At 44.0% G+C, this 13,192-nt stretch overlaps 1 protein-coding gene across 11 annotated transcripts in view; it reads right to left on the bottom strand.

Annotated features, from left to right (window-relative positions):
• The window catches only part of TMEM91 (transmembrane protein 91), a 510,612-nt gene that overhangs the window by 252,119 nt on the left and 245,301 nt on the right, over positions 1–13,192 (bottom strand). The gene's annotated exons all lie outside the window — the stretch shown is intronic.

The following is a 13,192-nucleotide window of genomic DNA, read 5'->3' as shown; positions in this document are numbered from 1 at the left end:
TATTATTAATTTTAATTCTGTAGCACTGTACATAGTGCAAAACAAATATTGGGGAACACAAATGCATGAGAAGTTCAAAATACTCTATAGTCTGAGATAGACAAGACACAGATCATTTATATCGCACTTTCCTCCTGGCGGACTCAAAGTGCCAGAGCTGCAGCCACTAAGGCATGCTCTATAGGCAGTAGCAGTGTTAGGGAGACTTGCCCAAGGTCTCCTACTGAATAGGTGCTGGCTTACTGAACAAGAAGAGCTGAGATCAGGACATCCAGCAATACAAGTATAGACACATTTATAGCTGATGTGTGGATTGAGACATCACCAATATTGGTACATGTTCATATGATAAATTACAGCAAAGTAAGAAACACTCGTAGGAGATCTCTGCCCTTGTGAGCTTACAATCTAGAATGGTAGTGGGGTGGAGACACAAGGGAAGAAGACACAGGAGTTAGCGAATGAGGCAGTGCGCCTCCATTGCGACCTACAGCAAATTTTGGGCTAGTTTGAAAAGGCGTGTTTTGAGAGAACGTTTGAAGGTTTTCAGGCTCAAAGCATGATGGAGAGGCTGTAGGAGAGACTTCCAAAGGAGAGGTGATGCTCAGGAGAAGTTTTGGATGCGTGAGTGAAAGGAGGTGACTAAGCTAGAGACAAGAGGGTCTCCTGGGAGGTTATGTCAGGCTTTTTAAAACATTAATAGCTTATGGGTATGATCATCATTGTTTCTGAAAGGAATGTGTGGGCATACTGGATTGCGTTTTTATTTTTGTTTGTTTTTTTTACAAGGTAAGGAAGACTGAGATTCTATAATGAATTTGCTATGAGGCCTCACATTTATTTACTTGCTACGACAAGATTTTTAACTAGAGATAGTGAAGGTGAAGGAAAGCATTAGAGAAGGCACCCTGGCTTCACCCCAGCTGCTGCCTGCGTTCAGTTTATGCCTTTTCTGTCGGAGGGAAAAACAGCTTCTCTCTCACTAATTGGATCCTTTATCTCCAGCTAGTTTTTATTTCTAGCCATATATCGCTAGCTGCAGTCTAGCTGATATCACAGGTGCTCGTATCTTCATCCTATTCTCGCCATCCGCATTGTATCCCCCCCACCTCCTAATTCTCTAGTCTCATCTTCTTCTTCCCCCCTCCACCGAAAGACTTCAGGCTTCCATTAGCTGGAGTAAATTCCCACAACCTGGTGCACGGTGCTGCTAATCTGTAACTGGCTGATGAGCAAACTCAATCCGTGATTACTACAAGAGCAGAACACGTACATGCCAAGGATGAGACAGAGAGCTGCAGAATAAGGCAGAAGGAACGGTTTTATCTGCTGGAGTCACTTAAAGAGAACCCGAGGTGTGTTTAAAGAATATTATCTGCATACAGAGGCTGGATCTGCCTATACAGCCCAGCCTCTGTTGCTATCCCAAACCCCACTAAGGTCCCCCTGCACTCTGCAATCCCTCATAAATCACAGCCATGTTGTGAGGCTGTGTTTACATCTGTAGTGTCAGTCTCAGCTGCTCCCCCGCCTCCTGCATAGCTTCGGTCCCTGCCCCTGTCCCTTCCCTCCAATCAGCAGGGAGGGAAGGGATGCAGGCGGGGACTGGAGTTCTGCAGGAGGCGGGGAGAGCAGCAGACTGACACTATAGAGATAAACACAGCCAGCTCTGACAAGCTGTTTGTCAGCAGCGTGGCTGTGATTTATGAGGGATTGCAGAGTGCAGGGGGACCTTAGGGGGGTTTGGGATAGCAACAGAGGCTGGGCTGTATAGGCAGATCCAGCCTCTGTATGCAGATAATATTCTTCAAAACCACCTCGGGTTCTCTTTAAAGCCATGCCAGTTCTCTCACTACCACATCTGCTTCTTCAGAAAACTCTGAAAAGTCCACATTTCACCGTCACATAAAAATAATGTATTGCAGTCTGCAGTATAGCTGCACCACAATGCATCAGCCAAATGAAAAGTACTTAAGAGTTCTGCTGTAAATTAAATCTACTGTCTTCTTCCAGCTTGCTGCAATGATTGGTTAGGGCCTCTGCAGATTAAGAAACTTTAAGAGCACTTTGACAGTTTTTTTTCTTAAATCCAGGAACTCTTCAATGACCTTGGCATCAACCACTGACTTTTCTATCTGTATTTAAAAATCCAATTGTGGGAGATTTTTTAGGCCTGACTGTCAATGTCACCTTTACAGTTAATCTAATCAAATTTCCAATCCAATTATCTGGTAACCGTAGTTCATGCCTTCACTATATCATAGCTGGGCTGCTGTTATGCCGTCAACACAGGACTTCCACATAAGAAGCTGCACCACCTACAGGTTGTACAGAAAGCTGCTACTAGACTTGTTGCCAACCAACTACATCACTACTGCTTACAGATACTTCCCTCCACTGTATGCCCATAAAAATGGAGAATATTCCCTCCACTGTATGCCCATAAAATGGAGAATATTTTTCAATACTGGCCTCCTGACAAGTGTTTCAGAATTTAGCTGTGATGCCTGGAAAGAACTTCCAGGTGCCACAACAGGAAAGTTCAGCCTCTACTCACTGATGAAATATTCAAATAGCTTCAATATGTTGGTATATGAACAGGTGTTGTAAATTAATAAAAACGTTTTAAGCACAATTAAAGTCACCATCAGGGATTAGGGCCTTGTGTGACAGTTCAAGGTCAAGTGCTGTAGAGATGCATCTCAAGTCTAGACGGCCAATGTGTATGTCTGCACTTTATCTGATGAAGGGGACTCTCCGTGGCCCCGAAACAATTGTCATGTTGTGCATACAATAAAACTGCTTGATTATTGATATTGGTGTGCCAGCCGAACTTGAATTGCTAAGTCTAGACGGGGAGGGAGGAGGAAGGTCGACTTTCGGCACCTGACGAAATTGCTTCCAAAGGGTGTAGTGAGGAGGAGAACAATGCTCAGAGGTTGGTCGGCGATCATTGTCCTGCCGGGTACTCCCATACACATGCTAGATTCTCACCCAAGATGGTCCTTAATGCCATATAGCGTGTGTACCTAACATTACGCTTGTAGAAGGATTATTGCACCACCAAGTTTTTTTAGATCCATAAACTTTCTGGTGTACAATTCTCTCACTACTCTACTCCATGGCCTTTATTTACTGTATTTTTTGGACTATAAGACTCACTTTTTCTTCCACAAAAGTCGAGGGAAAAAGTCACTGCGTCGCATAGTCCAAATGCAGGGAGTTTCTGACTTGTGAATGCCTGCCAATACGAACCTCCAACCCGCCGCAATGTTGGGGACTCCCTGTACTGTGCCCATGCAGAGGAAGACAAAGGGGGAAAAACGGAGGACACAAAGGTTCATAGAGAAGAGAACAAGGGGGGCACAAAGAGGCGTAGTAGGAGTACACAAGGAAGGAAGAGGCGGACACATGGGGGACACAGGAGGACAGAGAATGACACAGGGAGACACAGGAGGTACAAGGGGGACATAATCCACAAGATGGCCCTTCACCATAGATGCACCAGGCTTAGTATACATTTTTTTCCCTGGTTTTTGTCCTCTAAACCTAGGTGCAATTATTTTTTTCATGAAACTTTTCCAGTGGGATGCAAAAGTTTGGGCAACCTTGTTAATCGTCATGATTTTCCTTCATAAATCGTTGGTTGTTACCATAAAAAATGTCAGTTAAATATATCATATAGGAACATGAGCGTCCACAGAACATTTTCCGGGGGGGGGGGAGAAAAAAAGGCGCCGACAATGTAGGGTGGTGTTGTGTGGCGCGCGTAGTGCGCCAAAAAATGGGTGTGGTCACGAACCAGAATGTGGGTGTGGTCGTGGGTGGAGACAAGTTTACATGAACTAAGCAATGGTGGGACATTAGATTAGGACAGTGGTGGCGAACCTTTTGGAGGTCGAGTGTCCAAACTGCAAAGTCACTTTACTATCACAAAGTGCCAACAGCAATTTAAACTAAATACAAACGTTTTAACTCATACATGAACATTATGGAAAATCTAAGTTGAGAATAAACTGTGAAGATAAACAATTTCATCCATCGTACTCCTGAAAAATGCATTCTTTTTTTAGAACCTCCCAGTTTCATTTTTTGTTTTAAAAAGCGGAAAAAGTAGGTTTAATGCTATTGTTTCATATGATGATGATTCAGCTTTTTCCAGTCTCGCAGTTAGCAATCATGTGACCCCCAACAAGACAAATTCAGCAATCATGAGGCCCCCCCATCAAGACAAATTCAGCAATCATGAGGCCCCCAACATGACCAACTCAGCAATCATGAGGCCCCCAACAAGATAAACTCAGCAATCTTGAGGCCCCCAACAAATCATGAGGCCCCCCAACAAGACAAAGTCAGTAACCATGAGGCCCCCAACAAGACAAATTCAGCAGTCATGAGGCACATAAATAGACAGCATTTCACATAAATAGGCAGAATGCCCCCTTAATATGGTAGACACCTCTCACCTGGAAGCAGTTCCCCAAAATACACTCAATCTGACAGCAGTGGTTCCCCAAAAATAGGTAGCCCCAGGTCTATAGGTGTCCCCAGAATAGGTGGCCAGCGGTATAGATGTCCCCAGAACTGGTAGCCAGGGGTAGAGATGTCCCCAGAACAGGTAGCCAGGGGTATATGTGCCCAGTATATGTAGTCAGGGGTATATGTGCCCAGTATATGTAGCCAGAGGTATATGTGCCCAGTATATGTAGACAGGGGTATATGTGCCCAGTATATGTAGTCAGGGGTATATGTGCCCAGTATATGTAGTCAGGGGTATATGTGCCCAGTATATGTAGTCAGGGGTATATGTGTCCAGTATATGTAGCCAGGGGTATATGTGCCCAATATATGTAGTCAGGGGTATATGTCCCCAGTATATGTAGCCAGGGGTATATGTCCCCAGTATATGTAGGCAGGGGTATATGCCCCCAGTATATGTAGCCAGAGATATAAAGGATACCAGCATATGTAGTCAGGGGTATATGTGCCCAGTATATGTAGCCAGAGGTATAAATGATACCAGTATATGTAGTCAGGGGTATATGTCCCCAGTATATGTAGGCAGGGGTATATGTCCCCAGTATATGTAGCCAGAAGTATAAATGATACCAGTATATGTAGTCAGGGGTATATGTGCCCAGTATATGTAGTCAAGGGTATATGTGCCCAGTATATGTAGTCAAGGGTATATGTGCCCAGTATATATAGTCAGGGGTATACGTACCCAGTATATGTAGCCATAGGTATATGTGCCCAGTATATGTAGTCAGGGGGATATGTGCCCAGTATATGTAGGCAGGTGTATATGTCCCAGTATATGTAGGCAGGTGTATATATGTCCCAGTATATGTAGGCAGGTATATATGTCCCAGTATATGTAGGCAGGTGTATATGTCCCAGTATATGTAGGCAGGTGTATATGTCCCAATATATATAGCCAGGGGTATATGTCCCAGTATATGTAGCGAGGGGTATATGTCCCTAGTATATGTAGCCAGGGGGTATATGTCCCCAGTATATGTAGCCAGGGGGTATATGTCCCCAGTATATATAGCCAGGGGTATATGTCCCAGTATATGTAGCCAGGGGTGTATGTCCCAGTATATGTAGCCAGGGGTATTTGTCCCAGTATATGTAGCCAGGGGTATATGTCCCAGTATATGTAGGCAGGTGTATATGTCCCAGTATATGTAGGCAGGTGTATATGTCCCCAGTATATGTAGGCAGGTGTATATGTCCCCAGTATATGTAGGCAGGTGTGTATGTCCCAGTATGCAGGTGTATATGTCCCAGTATATAATGTAGGCAGGTGTATATGTCCCAGTATATGTAGGCAGGTGTATATGTCCCAGTATATATAGCCAGGGGTATATGTGCCCAGTATATGTAGTCAGGGGTATATGTCCCCTGTATATGTAGTCAGGGGTATATGTGCCCAGTATATGTAGTCAGGGGTATATGTGCCCAGTATATGTAGTCAGGGGTATATGTGCCCAGTATATATAGCCAGGGGTATATGTGCCCAGTATATGTAGTCAGGGGTATATGTGCCCAGTATATGTAGTCAGGGGTATATGTGCCCAGTATATGTAGTCAGGGGGTATATGTGCCCAGTATATGTAGCCAGGGGTATATGTGCCCAGTATATGTAGGCAGGGGTATATGTGCCCAGTATATGTAGGCAGGGGTATATGTCCCCAGAATAAGTAGCCAGGTGTGCCCCAGCAGGAGGGTAGCAGCGCAGAGAAGAGGGAGAGCTATGGGCACAGTGGGGAAGGGCGGACGTCTCCCCCCCCCTTCCCTCACCTTAGGGGGCTCTCCCTCCCTCGCTCTCCCCTCCGGAATTAAGTGTGCAGCGGCTGGCAGTGGGCGGAATTTACCTCGTCTCGTCGCAGGCGCCGGATGGATTAGCCGCTAGTCTGGTCTGGAGCAGACCAGAGTGCGGCACCAGAACTTCCGGCGCAGGAGCGAGACGAGGTAAGTTCCGCCCGCTGCCAGCCGCTGCACACTTCGTTCCGGAGGGGTCAGCGAGGGAGGGAGAGCCCCCTAAGGTGAGGGAAGGGGGGGGGGGAGACATCCGCCCTTCCCTACAGTGCCCAGAGCTCTCCCTCTTCTCTGCGCTGCTCCCCTCCTGCTGGCTGCATGGGCACGCGGCCAGGGGGGGCAGCGGGCAGCCAGGGTCGGGCAGATGCCCGATTTTGCCATATGTGCGGATGCCCATGTATAGGAGACACACAGTGATATTTGAGAAGTGAAATAAAGTTTATTGAATTTACAGAAAGTGCACAATAATTGTTTAAATAAAATTAGGCAGGTGTATAAATTTGGGCACTGTTGTCATTTTATTGATTCCAAAAACCTTTAGAACTAATTGTTGTAACTCAAATTGGCTTGGTAAGCTCAGTGACCCCTGACCTACATACACAGGTGAATCCAATTATGAGAAAGCGTATTTAAGGGGGTAATTTGTAAGTTTCCCTACTATTTTAATTTTCTCCGAAGAGTAGCAACATAGGGGGCTCTCAAAACAACTTTCAAATGACCTGAAGACAAAGATTGTTCACCATCATGGTTTAGGTGAAGGACACTGAAAGCTGTCTGAGGCCTGGAACCCACTATAAATCGCAAATCGCTAGTACAATCGCTAGCATTTTTAATAAGTGATTTGGAAGCGATTTCATGAGCGTTTTCCGGTGCTTTTGGGATAGATTTTAAAAAGTGTGAGCTTTTTGCCAGCGATTGTGTAGCGATTTGCGATTAGCGATTTTAATTCTGATTGGTCCTTTCAATGTATCATAATTTTATTTACAGTTTGCAATCGCACTCAAATCTCTATTTGTATTCATGAGCGATTTGCCAGAGCTTCAGTACATTACATTGAAGCGCAAACACTTTCAAAATGCTGCATGTCCTGCGATTGCGAATTTACTAATCGCAATCGCTACTGTGGAATTTGTTACATTTATTTACATTGGCAGAGAGTTTAGGGAAAGCGCTAGCGATTCAAAGCGCTCCCCAAACGCTCAAAAAAAAAATCGCTCTAGTGGGTTCCAGCCCTCAGAGATTTCAGCTGTCTGTTTCCAAAGTTAGGAACATATTGAGGAAATGGAAAACCACGGGCTCAGTTAAAGTTAAGTTAAAGCTCGATGTTTCAGACTAAGAAAAATCTCGTATAGACAGAAGCGACAAATGGTGAGAACAGTCAGAGTCAACCCACAGACCAGCACCAAAGACCTACAACATTATCTTGCTGCAGATGGAGTCACTGTGCATCGTTCAATCATTCGGTGCACTTTACACAAGGAGATGCTGTATGTGAGAGTGATGCAAAGGAAGACTTTTCTCTGCCCACAGCACAAACAGAGCCACTTAAGGTATGCGAAAGCACATTTGGACAAGTCAGCTTCACTTTGGAATAAGGTGCTGTGGACTGATGAAACTAAAATTGAGTTATCTGGGCATAACAAGGGTTGTCATGCATGGAGGAAAAACAACACAGCATTCCAAGAAAATCACCTGCTACCTACAGTAAAATATGGTGGTTGTTCCATCATGCTGTGGGGCTGTGTGGCCAGTACAGGGACTGGGAATCTTGTCAAAGTTGAGGGATGCATGGATTCCACTCAGTATCAGCAGATTCTGGAGACCAATGTCCAGGAATCAGTGACAACGCTGAAGCTGTGCCGGGGCGGGATCTTTCAACAAGACAACAACCCTGAACACTGCTCAAAATCCACTAAGGCATTCATGCAGAGGAACAAGTACAACATTCTGGAATGACAATCTCAGTCCCCAGACCTGATTATAATTGAAAATCTGTGGTGTGAGTTAAAGAGAGCTGTCCATGCTCGGAAGCCATCAAACCTGAATGAACTACAGATGTTTTGTAAAGAGGAATGGTCCAAAATATCTTCAACCAGAATCCAGACTCTCATTGAAACCTACAGGAAGATTTTAGAGGATGTACAGAAGCAAATAGGATGCCTCAAAGCAAGGCATATACCCCAAGCAACAAAATAACTGAAAAAGTAATTCATAAAATATCAAAAAAACTTTATTGTTTCATTCAAGTAGAAAAAAAGACAAGCACATAAATGCATAAAAGGGCCCAACAATTCACAGACCACACCGCCAACACACCGCACATACACACCCTCACTCACACCAAGCCTGCCAAAATTTGCTGGAGGGGTAGCCCTTAAAGATCAATGGACAACATATATATAATAAGGTCACTGCAGGAAACAGTTCCTCAAATATTGGGAAATTCTCTGATATGCAACGATGATTGCAAAGTTCTTCAGTGTCAACCAAACGAAGAGGTTAAACATATAGGACAGTTCCATCAAACCAACAAGCATTTGATGATATATGCAGAACCATCCAGCAAAGCAAGCAATAGCAGGAAGCAAGTTCCAGGCATAGCAAGGCAGCTAAGCAGGCAAAGCAGTCCTCTTGACACAGATTAATCCAAGGGACTCAAATGTGCATTTCCTGTTGTAGAAAATCGGGAGTGACAGACACTGCATGTAGCATAAGCAGTTCTCTAAAAGAGGTATGTTCAAAGCATAGCAGAAGCTTTCAACATGTGAGTGCATACAGTACCAGGATAATGGTGTCTTGTAAACTCCGATCCAAGTGTAGAAGATGACTTGGCTCCGCACAGTTTATTGCCAATGTCCCATTGTAACACTAGAGCCCATGAACTACAGTCCAGAGAGAATCCGTGTTGTCCTCACAGAGGCTTGAAGATCTCAGCCATCAGGCTGCGGCAAGATAGGATGTGGCTGCAGCGGTCAGCGGGTGTCAGGGAAGGCAGGAAGTGAGACACGTTGTCCTGACATGTTTTGCCTTACTTCCGGCTTTTTCGAAGGGGGCGTGGCAATGAACAATCAGTCATCAGCATGCGTACCTTTAAATGCGGCTGCCCACCAATCAGTGCACATAGTGCCCACCCACCCCGGCTCAACCCCCGGATAGGGAGGCGGGAGAGAGGCAAACGCATCATCCACTGTGGAGCCGGGGGCGGGGGGATGGCGCAGCAAGCGCAGACAGGCGTGGCCACAGCTCAAAACAATTATATTCACTGAGTAAATCTGCTGCTCGTGAACTCCTATGAGGCTGTAATTTCTGCAAAAGGAGGATCTACTAAATATTGATCTCATTTCTTTTTTCTGGTGCCCAAATTTATGCACCTGCCTAATTTTGTTTAAACAATTATTGCACACTTACTGTAAATCCAATAAACTTCATTTCACTTCTCAAATATCACTGTGTGCGCCTCCTATACGATATATTTAGCTGACATTTTTTAATCGTAACAACCAACAATTTATACAGGAAAATCATGATGATTAACAAGGTTGCCCAAATTTTCGCACCCCACTGTAAGTGAAAAAGTACTGTCAAGAGTATTTTGAGCATGTTCTTGCTTGCTGGTGGTTTAAAGGGTGTTTTATAGGTAAGTTGTGAAAATATCACCTAAAAGAACAAGTTTATTGCGCATGGGCCTATGTCTCCACATTGTACTGCCATCCGTGTGACCATGTCCACTCCTCTTGCCATAAACATCTTATCTAGTTACTATGCCACAACCACTCCAAGCATTATCAGTGCTATAATAGAGCACACTATAATAGGGGTACTGTAAAAAGAAGCACTTAATTTGGGGTCAGAATAATAAAGAGCACATTAATAAAAAGCACTAGAATAAGGAGACATAGGCCTCAATTCACTAAGATCATGCTAGAGATAATAAGGCAAGAGAAAACTTACCTCCACACGTGAGAGAGTTATCTTACCTCTTCATTCCTTAAGTTACCTCTCCTGTAGTTAATTTACCTCCTCTGTAGTTAATTTACCTCCTCTGTAGTTATTTTCACATGCAGCTAATTAACAGCCTGTCTTTAACTCTGGAGTTATTTTAAGGATTGGAGAGTTAATTTAAAGACAGAAGAGTTAACTTTAGGCTTGCCTGAGGTAAAATGTTTCCTGAATACTACATGCCTTATCACCATGGTAACAACTCTAGAAGAGTTATTAAAGACAGGAGATAAGTTTAGTGAATTGAGGCCATTGTAATGAAGGTCACTGTAATAGGGGTAGTGACATAAACAGCCACCCCAACTTTTAAAGACCATGCCAGGGGTTCCTTGAGATCCAAAAGCTATTTGCAGGATTCCTCCAGGGTAAAAAGTTTGAGAAAGGCTGAGACTGAGGCTTAACCCTTTCACTGCTCCCTACAAAAGTGAAAACCAGACAGGGATTTTTTTTAGGATCTCTATAAATTGTAATGAAAACCTTTTTTCCCATAAACGTTATCATGCTGTGGCTAATCTTTTAAAGCGGAAAGAAAGTTCTGGGTTTAGCTCCACTTTTAGGACCACACATCAGTGGAATTCTTTAGGAACAATTCTAGAGGAAACAGCGTCCCCTACAAACTAGACTTTCCTCTTTTCACATCTCCTTGGTAACCATCCCTCTTGCTCTAGTCTGATCAATGTTAGGATAAACCGATAGCTAGCAACAAGGTTTTGATTTGTGTTTCTTTGGATAAAATATATTAAAACAGAATTACAATAGGATGAACTTCATAGACTTTGGCATTTGTAAAAGGTACTTTGATAAATAAAACCCACTGGGAGTCAGTTAATTTCACAGGAGGCATAACAGACCTCTTCCATTAGAAACATTTTGTTTCATTACACTGCTTCATAAATAAGATTTTCTAATTAAACCTTATGCCACAATGGCCATTTTCAAAACCGTTTTTTTTTATAGAAATAGCTAGGCTGGATTTTGCTACCGTGTTTCCCCGAATTGAAGACATCCCCTGAAAATAAGATCTAGTATACAGTATATTTCGAGTATGCTCGAAATATAAGCCCTACCCCTAAAATAAGACCTAGTGGCTGGCAGACTGCATCCCCCTAAAAGAAGCTCTAAGGGGGGCATGTCTGCCGCTTAGGGTCTCTTTTAGGGGGATCGATCTGGACTTTCTGCAGGAGGGGGCCAGGACCAGGAAGAGTAGAAGCAGTAAAGCGGGCAGGCGGGGGTGAGCAGGTCTGCTGCTTTTAGGGGGATCTGCATGTCTGACAGCCACAAGGGTTTATTTAGCAGGGAGCAGAGGGGAATCTGGCTATATACACTAAAGGTGATGGCTACCCCCATAAAATATAAGTCCTCCCCAAAAATAAGCCCTAGCACATTTTTGAAGGGTAAATTAATATAAGACAGTGTGGTGGCAAGTTTTCTCTTGCCTTATTATCTCCAGCATGATCTTAGTGAATTGAGGCCAGCGTCTTATTTTCGGGGAAACACGGTTAGAGTTTGCCGTATAGTGTCCATGTAAAGAGGAAATTTGTGAATTCAATGACCGAGCATCATTCACAATTCATATCTTACTGAGTATTCAGTTCATGGTGAACGAGAAATACTAGAATTTTGTAATAGGCTTGGAGGTACCTAAAAGCCCCCTTTCTAAAAAAGCTATGCTCCTAGAGATGAGCGTAATGACCTAATTACGATTAGTGTAATTACGATCATGGCCGTAAGTACATAATCGTAATGAAGAAGGATTTCGCGAAATTTCGCGTAAGCGTAATTTTCGCGTAATTTTCGCATTGCAGTGGGTTCATGCCGTAATTTCGCATTAAACGCTACCGTAATTTCGCGTTAAACCGTAACGCTCCGTATAATATAAAAAAGCCGCCGACTTTAAGGGTTAACAGTAAAGCCCCCTTAAGTGCTAAGAGCCTCAAATTTGGAGAATATATTAAGGAGATCAGGAGGAACAAGAGGAAATTTTTTTTTTTCAAAAAGACCTTATAGTTTTTGAGAAAATCGATGTTAAAGTTTCAAAGGAAAAATGTAAACATTTAAAGGGATACTGTAGGGGGGTCGGGGGAAAATGAGCTGAACTTACCCAGGGCTTCTAATGGTCCCCCGCAGACATCCTGTGTTGGCGCAGCCACTCCCCAATGCTCCGGCCCCGCCTCCGGTTCACTTCTGGAATTTCTGACTTTAAAGTCAGAAAACCACTGCGCCTGCGTTGCCGTGTCCTCGCTCCCGCTGATGTCACCAGGAGTGTACTGCGCAGACACAGACCATACTGGGCCTGGGCTGTGCGCTCTTGATGACATCAGCGGAATCGAGGACACGGCAACGCAGGCGCAGTGGTTTTCTGACTTTAAAGTCAGAAATTCCAGAAGTGAACCGGAGGCGGGGCAGGAGCATCAGTGAGCGGCTGCGCGGGCACAGGACGTCTGCGGGGGACCATTAGAAGCCCCGGGTAAGTTCAGCTCATTTTCCCCCGACCCCCCTACAGTATCCCTTTAAAAACCCGACGACTTTAACGGTTAATAGCAAAGCCTGCTTAAAGTTTAGGAACACCAAATTCCCAGGGTATATTAGGGGGATCAGTGGGAATAAGAGGAAAAATTTTTTTTTCAAAAAGACCTTATAGTTTTTGAGAAAATCGATTTTTAAGTTTCAAGGGCGAAAATGTCTTTTAAATTCGGAAAATGTCAGGTTTTTTTGCACAGGTAACAATAGTGTATTATTTTCATAGATTCCCCCAAGTGGGAAGAGTTTTACTTACTTCGTTCTGAGTGTGGGAAATATAAAAAAAAACCGACGTGGGGTCCCCCCTCCCAGACCTCTTTAACCCCTTGTCCCCCATGCAGGCTGGGAT

The sequence above is a fragment of the Hyperolius riggenbachi genome, chromosome 8 (assembly GCF_040937935.1).
Source record: "Hyperolius riggenbachi isolate aHypRig1 chromosome 8, aHypRig1.pri, whole genome shotgun sequence".
Lineage (NCBI taxonomy): Eukaryota > Metazoa > Chordata > Amphibia > Anura > Hyperoliidae > Hyperolius > Hyperolius riggenbachi.
This window is presented reverse-complemented; position numbering and strand designations above follow the sequence as displayed.